Source organism: Schistocerca piceifrons, unplaced genomic scaffold (genome assembly GCF_021461385.2).
Source record: "Schistocerca piceifrons isolate TAMUIC-IGC-003096 unplaced genomic scaffold, iqSchPice1.1 HiC_scaffold_1053, whole genome shotgun sequence".
In the NCBI taxonomy this organism is placed as follows: domain Eukaryota; kingdom Metazoa; phylum Arthropoda; class Insecta; order Orthoptera; family Acrididae; genus Schistocerca; species Schistocerca piceifrons.
Genome location: NW_025726856.1, coordinates 44,806 through 56,807, shown reverse-complemented (window position 1 = coordinate 56,807; position 12,002 = coordinate 44,806). Strand labels below are relative to the sequence as shown.

At 52.3% G+C, this 12,002-nt stretch overlaps 26 non-coding genes across 26 annotated transcripts; 21 read left to right on the top strand and 5 right to left on the bottom strand.

Moving 5' to 3' along the window:
* Positions 1-57: 57 nt before the first annotated feature.
* On the top strand, positions 58-129 carry Trnae-uuc. Its single transcript has one exon. It is a non-coding gene; the product is annotated as a tRNA-Glu (tRNA).
* A 296-nt stretch (positions 130-425) lies between these two features.
* On the top strand, positions 426-498 carry Trnak-uuu. Its single transcript has one exon. It is a non-coding gene; the product is annotated as a tRNA-Lys (tRNA).
* A 139-nt stretch (positions 499-637) lies between these two features.
* On the top strand, positions 638-719 carry Trnas-aga. Its single transcript has one exon. It is a non-coding gene; the product is annotated as a tRNA-Ser (tRNA).
* Positions 720-995: 276 nt separating this feature from the next.
* Trnag-ucc lies at positions 996-1,067 on the bottom strand. Its single transcript has one exon. It is a non-coding gene; the product is annotated as a tRNA-Gly (tRNA).
* Positions 1,068-2,043: 976 nt separating this feature from the next.
* Trnam-cau lies at positions 2,044-2,116 on the top strand. Its single transcript has one exon. It is a non-coding gene; the product is annotated as a tRNA-Met (tRNA).
* Positions 2,117-2,424: 308 nt separating this feature from the next.
* Trnae-uuc lies at positions 2,425-2,496 on the top strand. Its single transcript has one exon. It is a non-coding gene; the product is annotated as a tRNA-Glu (tRNA).
* A 296-nt stretch (positions 2,497-2,792) lies between these two features.
* On the top strand, positions 2,793-2,865 carry Trnak-uuu. Its single transcript has one exon. It is a non-coding gene; the product is annotated as a tRNA-Lys (tRNA).
* Positions 2,866-3,004: 139 nt separating this feature from the next.
* Positions 3,005-3,086, top strand: Trnas-aga. The gene has a single exon. It is a non-coding gene; the product is annotated as a tRNA-Ser (tRNA).
* Positions 3,087-3,362: 276 nt separating this feature from the next.
* Trnag-ucc lies at positions 3,363-3,434 on the bottom strand. The gene has a single exon. It is a non-coding gene; the product is annotated as a tRNA-Gly (tRNA).
* Positions 3,435-4,410: 976 nt separating this feature from the next.
* Positions 4,411-4,483, top strand: Trnam-cau. Its single transcript has one exon. It is a non-coding gene; the product is annotated as a tRNA-Met (tRNA).
* A 308-nt stretch (positions 4,484-4,791) lies between these two features.
* On the top strand, positions 4,792-4,863 carry Trnae-uuc. The gene has a single exon. It is a non-coding gene; the product is annotated as a tRNA-Glu (tRNA).
* A 296-nt stretch (positions 4,864-5,159) lies between these two features.
* Positions 5,160-5,232, top strand: Trnak-uuu. Its single transcript has one exon. It is a non-coding gene; the product is annotated as a tRNA-Lys (tRNA).
* Positions 5,233-5,371: 139 nt separating this feature from the next.
* On the top strand, positions 5,372-5,453 carry Trnas-aga. Its single transcript has one exon. It is a non-coding gene; the product is annotated as a tRNA-Ser (tRNA).
* Positions 5,454-5,729: 276 nt separating this feature from the next.
* Trnag-ucc lies at positions 5,730-5,801 on the bottom strand. The gene has a single exon. It is a non-coding gene; the product is annotated as a tRNA-Gly (tRNA).
* A 977-nt stretch (positions 5,802-6,778) lies between these two features.
* Positions 6,779-6,851, top strand: Trnam-cau. Its single transcript has one exon. It is a non-coding gene; the product is annotated as a tRNA-Met (tRNA).
* Positions 6,852-7,159: 308 nt separating this feature from the next.
* On the top strand, positions 7,160-7,231 carry Trnae-uuc. The gene has a single exon. It is a non-coding gene; the product is annotated as a tRNA-Glu (tRNA).
* A 296-nt stretch (positions 7,232-7,527) lies between these two features.
* Trnak-uuu lies at positions 7,528-7,600 on the top strand. The gene has a single exon. It is a non-coding gene; the product is annotated as a tRNA-Lys (tRNA).
* A 139-nt stretch (positions 7,601-7,739) lies between these two features.
* On the top strand, positions 7,740-7,821 carry Trnas-aga. The gene has a single exon. It is a non-coding gene; the product is annotated as a tRNA-Ser (tRNA).
* Positions 7,822-8,097: 276 nt separating this feature from the next.
* Trnag-ucc lies at positions 8,098-8,169 on the bottom strand. Its single transcript has one exon. It is a non-coding gene; the product is annotated as a tRNA-Gly (tRNA).
* A 977-nt stretch (positions 8,170-9,146) lies between these two features.
* Trnam-cau lies at positions 9,147-9,219 on the top strand. The gene has a single exon. It is a non-coding gene; the product is annotated as a tRNA-Met (tRNA).
* Positions 9,220-9,527: 308 nt separating this feature from the next.
* On the top strand, positions 9,528-9,599 carry Trnae-uuc. Its single transcript has one exon. It is a non-coding gene; the product is annotated as a tRNA-Glu (tRNA).
* A 296-nt stretch (positions 9,600-9,895) lies between these two features.
* On the top strand, positions 9,896-9,968 carry Trnak-uuu. Its single transcript has one exon. It is a non-coding gene; the product is annotated as a tRNA-Lys (tRNA).
* A 139-nt stretch (positions 9,969-10,107) lies between these two features.
* Positions 10,108-10,189, top strand: Trnas-aga. Its single transcript has one exon. It is a non-coding gene; the product is annotated as a tRNA-Ser (tRNA).
* Positions 10,190-10,465: 276 nt separating this feature from the next.
* On the bottom strand, positions 10,466-10,537 carry Trnag-ucc. The gene has a single exon. It is a non-coding gene; the product is annotated as a tRNA-Gly (tRNA).
* Positions 10,538-11,514: 977 nt separating this feature from the next.
* Trnam-cau lies at positions 11,515-11,587 on the top strand. The gene has a single exon. It is a non-coding gene; the product is annotated as a tRNA-Met (tRNA).
* A 308-nt stretch (positions 11,588-11,895) lies between these two features.
* Positions 11,896-11,967, top strand: Trnae-uuc. Its single transcript has one exon. It is a non-coding gene; the product is annotated as a tRNA-Glu (tRNA).
* The last annotated feature ends 35 nt before the right edge of the window (positions 11,968-12,002 follow it).

Below are 12,002 nucleotides of genomic sequence, written 5' to 3'. Positions count from 1 at the left end.
CAGATTCAGCACGAAATACGAGAGGAGACGGAGAAAACCTCACGCTTATCGAGCAAATCCGGTGTGGTCTAGTGGCTAGGATACCTGGCTTTCACCCAGGAGGCCCGGGTTCCATTCCCGGTACCGGAACGGAAGTTTTTGCGCACACAACGCTCCATGTTTTGGCCTTCGAACTGTCGTTTGTCGCCCACCTTCCGAAGCTTCGACCGAACGTAATCGGGGAAAACAGGCACATGATGCAATTACTGTCGGCACCGGAATAAAGGGAGAAGAGGCACTGGTCCGTGGTTGGGCTGCTACCAGCGTCAGTGGGAAGTCGGTGAAGTCGCCAGTTGCGCCAGAAGCCAGAAATTACCGTAGTACGCCTACACACGCGTTCCAGTTATTTACATTGCTTGCAGCCGCTCCATCCACAACGAGCGTGAGCCCGGATAGCTCAGTCGGTAGAGCATTAGGCTTTTAACCTAAGGGTCCAGGGTTCAAGTCCCTGTCCGGGCGAAGATTTTAACGTTTCCGTAATGGCTCGTCTCGTAGCGATGGTAGCCCTGCCGTAATCAGTGCACGGAGTTCGTTTCCTGTCAACATTCTGCGCAGACCGGTTGGATTTTTCACGATTCCAGGGAAGCTTGGGTTACGAGCAGTCGTGGCCGAGTGGTTAAGGCGTCTGACTAGAAATCAGATTCCCTCTGGGAGCGTAGGTTCGAGTCCTACCGACTGCGTCGGATTTTTCTTTTTTTTGTTTAAGAACAACGAGCAGAAAATTTCGCAGATTGCCTGTCGTTTTGGTACCTCTCCACACCTCGCCTCTCACAGCCGTTTATAGTGCCTGTCCTTTTGATAAGGGCGAATTCCAAGCGTCAGCTTTCGCGTCAGCCGAGCAAAGTCGGGACAAGTCGGGACATACTACAGGATGGTCTGCGTGGAGCTACGACGAAAAAAACCTTCATTTAACAGCACCCGGCTCACATACTCATACGAAAAAAACTAGCGCCATTTGCGGTGGCCGGGAATCGAACCCGGATCAACTGCTTGGAAGGCAACTATGCTCACCATTACACCACCACCGCACAGCCGCTGCTCGCAACGCCCCGCTGTGTCGGCTTCCTGCCCGCCAGCAGCGGCCCACGGTGATAGTAGCTGCAGGCGCTTTTCGAGGTAGGAGGGTGCATCCACACGCATTCGGGTAGCGCCTCCACGCACGCTGCGTCTTTGGGCAAGACTAGTCGCCGCGGCCGCAAGGTTACTCACACGATAGAGATGAGCATTCGTTTTAAGGCAGTGTAGTGGAGCACTCCGCGTGTGTAGCACTTTTTTCGGTTGTATCCGACGTCGCTGGGTGGCAATCCCACTTTCCCCTGCAGAAAAGTGCTCGGGAAGCACGGGCAGCTTGACGAGCATCGCTGGTTCAATGGCATGTGCCTCAGTAGTGCAGTAGGCAGCGCGTAAGTCTCATAATCTTAAGGCTTGCCGGCAACATAGCTCAGCGTGTTCGGTCTGAGAGTTATCTGCCCTCTGTAATAAAAGACCGAGTCAACGATGAACTTGAACGGGCGCCATCGGACGTCCGCCCCCAACAAATGCAACGAAAGAAATGAGAAGAAAAAAAAAAATTGGTGAATGCTCGCTTAGCATGCGGACGGCCCGGGTTCGATTCCCGGCCGATGCATCGTTCTGCTGTTCTCGCTATAATGCTGCCGCGCCGATTCCTCGCCTGAGCTGCGTCAGCCTCAGGAATGTATAGCAGGATTCGCTGTGAGAGGAACCATACACGCAGCACGCAATAGACCGTACTTGAACGGTCGTATGCTATTTCTGAACTCTGACGTCGGCCTGTCCCAACAGGCCGCTGTGTTCAGGTGCCGCAAGGGCGATGTACTGTAACCTCGGGCAGTGCTGCGTTCCGTTGAAAAAACTGCGGCAGCAGTTTAATCTAGCAAGTAGGGAAAGCACGTGTAGCAACACAACAGATTCTTGAGAAAGCGCGAACTGTCTATCTCTAATATGAGAGACTTACCAAGTTTCCTGTAACGTTACTTGCAACGTGCCTCGGTAGCGCAGTAGGTAGCGCGTAAGTCTCATAGTCTTAAGGTCGTGAGTTCGATCCTCACCCGGGGCATTTAATTTGCTGTACATCATGGCTGAATTAACGGCGTTGCTGTTGCTAGGGAACGAACTTAATTGTCGTTCGTTATCCATAAGGAGTCTACGCCTCAGCGTCAATACGTTTATTTCCAATTATGACAACGTACAACTTTGATCTTTCTCCTCCCTTGTTAGGAGTAAAATAATGAATAGTCAATTTCGGGCTGTGCGCCATGCCAGTCTGTAGGCGCAAATATGCTCGCAAACGGAGAACTGCACTGAGTCCAGATTCAGCACGAAATACGAGAGGAGACGGAGAAAACCTCACGCTTATCGAGCAAATCCGGTGTGGTCTAGTGGCTAGGATACCTGGCTTTCACCCAGGAGGCCCGGGTTCCATTCCCGGTACCGGAACGGAAGTTTTTGCGCACACAACGCTCCATGTTTTGGCCTTCGAACTGTCGTTTGTCGCCCACCTTCCGAAGCTTCGACCGAACGTAATCGGGGAAAACAGGCACATGATGCAATTACTGTCGGCACCGGAATAAAGGGAGAAGAGGCACTGGTCCGTGGTTGGGCTGCTACCAGCGTCAGTGGGAAGTCGGTGAAGTCGCCAGTTGCGCCAGAAGCCAGAAATTACCGTAGTACGCCTACACACGCGTTCCAGTTATTTACATTGCTTGCAGCCGCTCCATCCACAACGAGCGTGAGCCCGGATAGCTCAGTCGGTAGAGCATTAGGCTTTTAACCTAAGGGTCCAGGGTTCAAGTCCCTGTCCGGGCGAAGATTTTAACGTTTCCGTAATGGCTCGTCTCGTAGCGATGGTAGCCCTGCCGTAATCAGTGCACGGAGTTCGTTTCCTGTCAACATTCTGCGCAGACCGGTTGGATTTTTCACGATTCCAGGGAAGCTTGGGTTACGAGCAGTCGTGGCCGAGTGGTTAAGGCGTCTGACTAGAAATCAGATTCCCTCTGGGAGCGTAGGTTCGAGTCCTACCGACTGCGTCGGATTTTTCTTTTTTTTGTTTAAGAACAACGAGCAGAAAATTTCGCAGATTGCCTGTCGTTTTGGTACCTCTCCACACCTCGCCTCTCACAGCCGTTTATAGTGCCTGTCCTTTTGATAAGGGCGAATTCCAAGCGTCAGCTTTCGCGTCAGCCGAGCAAAGTCGGGACAAGTCGGGACATACTACAGGATGGTCTGCGTGGAGCTACGACGAAAAAAACCTTCATTTAACAGCACCCGGCTCACATACTCATACGAAAAAAACTAGCGCCATTTGCGGTGGCCGGGAATCGAACCCGGATCAACTGCTTGGAAGGCAACTATGCTCACCATTACACCACCACCGCACAGCCGCTGCTCGCAACGCCCCGCTGTGTCGGCTTCCTGCCCGCCAGCAGCGGCCCACGGTGATAGTAGCTGCAGGCGCTTTTCGAGGTAGGAGGGTGCATCCACACGCATTCGGGTAGCGCCTCCACGCACGCTGCGTCTTTGGGCAAGACTAGTCGCCGCGGCCGCAAGGTTACTCACACGATAGAGATGAGCATTCGTTTTAAGGCAGTGTAGTGGAGCACTCCGCGTGTGTAGCACTTTTTTCGGTTGTATCCGACGTCGCTGGGTGGCAATCCCACTTTCCCCTGCAGAAAAGTGCTCGGGAAGCACGGGCAGCTTGACGAGCATCGCTGGTTCAATGGCATGTGCCTCAGTAGTGCAGTAGGCAGCGCGTAAGTCTCATAATCTTAAGGCTTGCCGGCAACATAGCTCAGCGTGTTCGGTCTGAGAGTTATCTGCCCTCTGTAATAAAAGACCGAGTCAACGATGAACTTGAACGGGCGCCATCGGACGTCCGCCCCCAACAAATGCAACGAAAGAAATGAGAAGAAAAAAAAAAATTGGTGAATGCTCGCTTAGCATGCGGACGGCCCGGGTTCGATTCCCGGCCGATGCATCGTTCTGCTGTTCTCGCTATAATGCTGCCGCGCCGATTCCTCGCCTGAGCTGCGTCAGCCTCAGGAATGTATAGCAGGATTCGCTGTGAGAGGAACCATACACGCAGCACGCAATAGACCGTACTTGAACGGTCGTATGCTATTTCTGAACTCTGACGTCGGCCTGTCCCAACAGGCCGCTGTGTTCAGGTGCCGCAAGGGCGATGTACTGTAACCTCGGGCAGTGCTGCGTTCCGTTGAAAAAACTGCGGCAGCAGTTTAATCTAGCAAGTAGGGAAAGCACGTGTAGCAACACAACAGATTCTTGAGAAAGCGCGAACTGTCTATCTCTAATATGAGAGACTTACCAAGTTTCCTGTAACGTTACTTGCAACGTGCCTCGGTAGCGCAGTAGGTAGCGCGTAAGTCTCATAGTCTTAAGGTCGTGAGTTCGATCCTCACCCGGGGCATTTAATTTGCTGTACATCATGGCTGAATTAACGGCGTTGCTGTTGCTAGGGAACGAACTTAATTGTCGTTCGTTATCCATAAGGAGTCTACGCCTCAGCGTCAATACGTTTATTTCCAATTATGACAACGTACAACTTTGATCTTTCTCCTCCCTTGTTAGGAGTAAAATAATGAATAGTCAATTTCGGGCTGTGCGCCATGCCAGTCTGTAGGCGCAAATATGCTCGCAAACGGAGAACTGCACTGAGTCCAGATTCAGCACGAAATACGAGAGGAGACGGAGAAAACCTCACGCTTATCGAGCAAATCCGGTGTGGTCTAGTGGCTAGGATACCTGGCTTTCACCCAGGAGGCCCGGGTTCCATTCCCGGTACCGGAACGGAAGTTTTTGCGCACACAACGCTCCATGTTTTGGCCTTCGAACTGTCGTTTGTCGCCCACCTTCCGAAGCTTCGACCGAACGTAATCGGGGAAAACAGGCACATGATGCAATTACTGTCGGCACCGGAATAAAGGGAGAAGAGGCACTGGTCCGTGGTTGGGCTGCTACCAGCGTCAGTGGGAAGTCGGTGAAGTCGCCAGTTGCGCCAGAAGCCAGAAATTACCGTAGTACGCCTACACACGCGTTCCAGTTATTTACATTGCTTGCAGCCGCTCCATCCACAACGAGCGTGAGCCCGGATAGCTCAGTCGGTAGAGCATTAGGCTTTTAACCTAAGGGTCCAGGGTTCAAGTCCCTGTCCGGGCGAAGATTTTAACGTTTCCGTAATGGCTCGTCTCGTAGCGATGGTAGCCCTGCCGTAATCAGTGCACGGAGTTCGTTTCCTGTCAACATTCTGCGCAGACCGGTTGGATTTTTCACGATTCCAGGGAAGCTTGGGTTACGAGCAGTCGTGGCCGAGTGGTTAAGGCGTCTGACTAGAAATCAGATTCCCTCTGGGAGCGTAGGTTCGAGTCCTACCGACTGCGTCGGATTTTTCTTTTTTTTGTTTAAGAACAACGAGCAGAAAATTTCGCAGATTGCCTGTCGTTTTGGTACCTCTCCACACCTCGCCTCTCACAGCCGTTTATAGTGCCTGTCCTTTTGATAAGGGCGAATTCCAAGCGTCAGCTTTCGCGTCAGCCGAGCAAAGTCGGGACAAGTCGGGACATACTACAGGATGGTCTGCGTGGAGCTACGACGAAAAAAACCTTCATTTAACAGCACCCGGCTCACATACTCATACGAAAAAAACTAGCGCCATTTGCGGTGGCCGGGAATCGAACCCGGATCAACTGCTTGGAAGGCAACTATGCTCACCATTACACCACCACCGCACAGCCGCTGCTCGCAACGCCCCGCTGTGTCGGCTTCCTGCCCGCCAGCAGCGGCCCACGGTGATAGTAGCTGCAGGCGCTTTTCGAGGTAGGAGGGTGCATCCACACGCATTCGGGTAGCGCCTCCACGCACGCTGCGTCTTTGGGCAAGACTAGTCGCCGCGGCCGCAAGGTTACTCACACGATAGAGATGAGCATTCGTTTTAAGGCAGTGTAGTGGAGCACTCCGCGTGTGTAGCACTTTTTTCGGTTGTATCCGACGTCGCTGGGTGGCAATCCCACTTTCCCCTGCAGAAAAGTGCTCGGGAAGCACGGGCAGCTTGACGAGCATCGCTGGTTCAATGGCATGTGCCTCAGTAGTGCAGTAGGCAGCGCGTAAGTCTCATAATCTTAAGGCTTGCCGGCAACATAGCTCAGCGTGTTCGGTCTGAGAGTTATCTGCCCTCTGTAATAAAAGACCGAGTCAACGATGAACTTGAACGGGCGCCATCGGACGTCCGCCCCCAACAAATGCAACGAAAGAAATGAGAAGAAAAAAAAAAAATTGGTGAATGCTCGCTTAGCATGCGGACGGCCCGGGTTCGATTCCCGGCCGATGCATCGTTCTGCTGTTCTCGCTATAATGCTGCCGCGCCGATTCCTCGCCTGAGCTGCGTCAGCCTCAGGAATGTATAGCAGGATTCGCTGTGAGAGGAACCATACACGCAGCACGCAATAGACCGTACTTGAACGGTCGTATGCTATTTCTGAACTCTGACGTCGGCCTGTCCCAACAGGCCGCTGTGTTCAGGTGCCGCAAGGGCGATGTACTGTAACCTCGGGCAGTGCTGCGTTCCGTTGAAAAAACTGCGGCAGCAGTTTAATCTAGCAAGTAGGGAAAGCACGTGTAGCAACACAACAGATTCTTGAGAAAGCGCGAACTGTCTATCTCTAATATGAGAGACTTACCAAGTTTCCTGTAACGTTACTTGCAACGTGCCTCGGTAGCGCAGTAGGTAGCGCGTAAGTCTCATAGTCTTAAGGTCGTGAGTTCGATCCTCACCCGGGGCATTTAATTTGCTGTACATCATGGCTGAATTAACGGCGTTGCTGTTGCTAGGGAACGAACTTAATTGTCGTTCGTTATCCATAAGGAGTCTACGCCTCAGCGTCAATACGTTTATTTCCAATTATGACAACGTACAACTTTGATCTTTCTCCTCCCTTGTTAGGAGTAAAATAATGAATAGTCAATTTCGGGCTGTGCGCCATGCCAGTCTGTAGGCGCAAATATGCTCGCAAACGGAGAACTGCACTGAGTCCAGATTCAGCACGAAATACGAGAGGAGACGGAGAAAACCTCACGCTTATCGAGCAAATCCGGTGTGGTCTAGTGGCTAGGATACCTGGCTTTCACCCAGGAGGCCCGGGTTCCATTCCCGGTACCGGAACGGAAGTTTTTGCGCACACAACGCTCCATGTTTTGGCCTTCGAACTGTCGTTTGTCGCCCACCTTCCGAAGCTTCGACCGAACGTAATCGGGGAAAACAGGCACATGATGCAATTACTGTCGGCACCGGAATAAAGGGAGAAGAGGCACTGGTCCGTGGTTGGGCTGCTACCAGCGTCAGTGGGAAGTCGGTGAAGTCGCCAGTTGCGCCAGAAGCCAGAAATTACCGTAGTACGCCTACACACGCGTTCCAGTTATTTACATTGCTTGCAGCCGCTCCATCCACAACGAGCGTGAGCCCGGATAGCTCAGTCGGTAGAGCATTAGGCTTTTAACCTAAGGGTCCAGGGTTCAAGTCCCTGTCCGGGCGAAGATTTTAACGTTTCCGTAATGGCTCGTCTCGTAGCGATGGTAGCCCTGCCGTAATCAGTGCACGGAGTTCGTTTCCTGTCAACATTCTGCGCAGACCGGTTGGATTTTTCACGATTCCAGGGAAACTTGGGTTACGAGCAGTCGTGGCCGAGTGGTTAAGGCGTCTGACTAGAAATCAGATTCCCTCTGGGAGCGTAGGTTCGAGTCCTACCGACTGCGTCGGATTTTTCTTTTTTTTGTTTAAGAACAACGAGCAGAAAATTTCGCAGATTGCCTGTCGTTTTGGTACCTCTCCACACCTCGCCTCTCACAGCCGTTTATAGTGCCTGTCCTTTTGATAAGGGCGAATTCCAAGCGTCAGCTTTCGCGTCAGCCGAGCAAAGTCGGGACAAGTCGGGACATACTACAGGATGGTCTGCGTGGAGCTACGACGAAAAAAACCTTCATTTAACAGCACCCGGCTCACATACTCATACGAAAAAAACTAGCGCCATTTGCGGTGGCCGGGAATCGAACCCGGATCAACTGCTTGGAAGGCAACTATGCTCACCATTACACCACCACCGCACAGCCGCTGCTCGCAACGCCCCGCTGTGTCGGCTTCCTGCCCGCCAGCAGCGGCCCACGGTGATAGTAGCTGCAGGCGCTTTTCGAGGTAGGAGGGTGCATCCACACGCATTCGGGTAGCGCCTCCACGCACGCTGCGTCTTTGGGCAAGACTAGTCGCCGCGGCCGCAAGGTTACTCACACGATAGAGATGAGCATTCGTTTTAAGGCAGTGTAGTGGAGCACTCCGCGTGTGTAGCACTTTTTTCGGTTGTATCCGACGTCGCTGGGTGGCAATCCCACTTTCCCCTGCAGAAAAGTGCTCGGGAAGCACGGGCAGCTTGACGAGCATCGCTGGTTCAATGGCATGTGCCTCAGTAGTGCAGTAGGCAGCGCGTAAGTCTCATAATCTTAAGGCTTGCCGGCAACATAGCTCAGCGTGTTCGGTCTGAGAGTTATCTGCCCTCTGTAATAAAAGACCGAGTCAACGATGAACTTGAACGGGCGCCATCGGACGTCCGCCCCCAACAAATGCAACGAAAGAAATGAGAAGAAAAAAAAAAAATTGGTGAATGCTCGCTTAGCATGCGGACGGCCCGGGTTCGATTCCCGGCCGATGCATCGTTCTGCTGTTCTCGCTATAATGCTGCCGCGCCGATTCCTCGCCTGAGCTGCGTCAGCCTCAGGAATGTATAGCAGGATTCGCTGTGAGAGGAACCATACACGCAGCACGCAATAGACCGTACTTGAACGGTCGTATGCTATTTCTGAACTCTGACGTCGGCCTGTCCCAACAGGCCGCTGTGTTCAGGTGCCGCAAGGGCGATGTACTGTAACCTCGGGCAGTGCTGCGTTCCGTTGAAAAAACTGCGGCAGCAGTTTAATCTAGCAAGTAGGGAAAGCACGTGTAGCAACACAACAGATTCTTGAGAAAGCGCGAACTGTCTATCTCTAATATGAGAGACTTACCAAGTTTCCTGTAACGTTACTTGCAACGTGCCTCGGTAGCGCAGTAGGTAGCGCGTAAGTCTCATAGTCTTAAGGTCGTGAGTTCGATCCTCACCCGGGGCATTTAATTTGCTGTACATCATGGCTGAATTAACGGCGTTGCTGTTGCTAGGGAACGAACTTAATTGTCGTTCGTTATCCATAAGGAGTCTACGCCTCAGCGTCAATACGTTTATTTCCAATTATGACAACGTACAACTTTGATCTTTCTCCTCCCTTGTTAGGAGTAAAATAATGAATAGTCAATTTCGGGCTGTGCGCCATGCCAGTCTGTAGGCGCAAATATGCTCGCAAACGGAGAACTGCACTGAGTCCAGATTCAGCACGAAATACGAGAGGAGACGGAGAAAACCTCACGCTTATCGAGCAAATCCGGTGTGGTCTAGTGGCTAGGATACCTGGCTTTCACCCAGGAGGCCCAGGTTCCATTCCCGGTACTGGAACGGAAGTTTTTGCGCACACAACGCTCCATGTTTTGGCCTTCGAACTGTCGTTTGTCGCCCACCTTCCGAAGCTTCGACCGAACGTAATCGGGGAAAACAGGCACATGATGCAATTACTGTCGGCACCGGAATAAAGGGAGAAGAGGCACTGGTCCGTGGTTGGGCTGCTACCAGCGTCAGTGGGAAGTCGGTGAAGTCGCCAGTTGCGCCAGAAGCCAGAAATTACCGTAGTACGCCTACACACGCGTTCCAGTTATTTACATTGCTTGCAGCCGCTCCATCCACAACGAGCGTGAGCCCGGATAGCTCAGTCGGTAGAGCATTAGGCTTTTAACCTAAGGGTCCAGGGTTCAAGTCCCTGTCCGGGCGAAGATTTTAACGTTTCCGTAATGGCTCGTCTCGTAGCGATGGTAGCCCTGCCGTAATCAGTGCACGGAGTTCGTTTCCTGTCAACATTCTGCGCAGACCGGTTGGATTTTTCACGATTCCAGGGAAGCTTGGGTTACGAGCAGTCGTGGCCGAGTGGTTAAGGCGTCTGACTAGAAATCAGATTCCCTCTGGGAGCGTAGGTTCGAGTCCTACCGACTGCGTCGGATTTTTCTTTTTTTTGTTTAAGAACAACGAGCAGAAAATTTCGCAGATTGCCTGTCGTTTTGGTACCTCTCCACACCTCGCCTCTCACAGCCGTTTATAGTGCCTGTCCTTTTGATAAGGGCGAATTCCAAGCGTCAGCTTTCGCGTCAGCCGAGCAAAGTCGGGACAAGTCGGGACATACTACAGGATGGTCTGCGTGGAGCTACGACGAAAAAAACCTTCATTTAACAGCACCCGGCTCACATACTCATACGAAAAAAACTAGCGCCATTTGCGGTGGCCGGGAATCGAACCCGGATCAACTGCTTGGAAGGCAACTATGCTCACCATTACACCACCACCGCACAGCCGCTGCTCGCAACGCCCCGCTGTGTCGGCTTCCTGCCCGCCAGCAGCGGCCCACGGTGATAGTAGCTGCAGGCGCTTTTCGAGGTAGGAGGGTGCATCCACACGCATTCGGGTAGCGCCTCCACGCACGCTGCGTCTTTGGGCAAGACTAGTCGCCGCGGCCGCAAGGTTACTCACACGATAGAGATGAGCATTCGTTTTAAGGCAGTGTAGTGGAGCACTCCGCGTGTGTAGCACTTTTTTCGGTTGTATCCGACGTCGCTGGGTGGCAATCCCACTTTCCCCTGCAGAAAAGTGCTCGGGAAGCACGGGCAGCTTGACGAGCATCGCTGGTTCAATGGCATGTGCCTCAGTAGTGCAGTAGGCAGCGCGTAAGTCTCATAATCTTAAGGCTTGCCGGCAACATAGCTCAGCGTGTTCGGTCTGAGAGTTATCTGCCCTCTGTAATAAAAGACCGAGTCAACGATGAACTTGAACGGGCGCCATCGGACGTCCGCCCCCAACAAATGCAACGAAAGAAATGAGAAGAAAAAAAAAAAATTGGTGAATGCTCGCTTAGCATGCGGACGGCCCGGGTTCGATTCCCGGCCGATGCATCGTTCTGCTGTTCTCGCTATAATGCTGCCGCGCCGATTCCTCGCCTGAGCTGCGTCAGCCTCAGGAATGTATAGCAGGATTCGCTGTGAGAGGAACCATACACGCAGCACGCAATAGACCGTACTTGAACGGTCGTATGCTATTTCTGAACTCTGACGTCGGCCTGTCCCAACAGGCCGCTGTGTTCAGGTGCCGCAAGGGCGATGTACTGTAACCTCGGGCAGTGCTGCGTTCCGTTGAAAAAACTGCGGCAGCAGTTTAATCTAGCAAGTAGGGAAAGCACGTGTAGCAACACAACAGATTCTTGAGAAAGCGCGAACTGTCTATCTCTAATATGAGAGACTTACCAAGTTTCCTGTAACGTTACTTGCAACGTGCCTCGGTAGCGCAGTAGGTAGCGCGTAAGTCTCATAGTCTTAAGGTCGTGAGTTCGATCCTCACCCAGGGCATTTAATTTGCTGTACATCATGGCTGAATTAACGGCGTTGCTGTTGCTAGGGAACGAACTTAATTGTCGTTCGTTATCCATAAGGAGTCTACGCCTCAGCGTCAATACGTTTATTTCCAATTATGACAACGTACAACTTTGATCTTTCTCCTCCCTTGTTAGGAGTAAAATAATGAATAGTCAATTTCGGGCTGTGCGCCATGCCAGTCTGTAGGCGCAAATATGCTCGCAAACGGAGAACTGCACTGAGTCCAGATTCAGCACGAAATACGAGAGGAGACGGAGAAAACCTCACGCTTATCGAGCAAATCCGGTGTGGTCTAGTGGCTAGGATACCTGGCTTTCACCCAGGAGGCCCAGGTTCCATTCCCGGTACTGGAACGGAAGTTTTTGCGCACACAACGCTCCATGTTTTG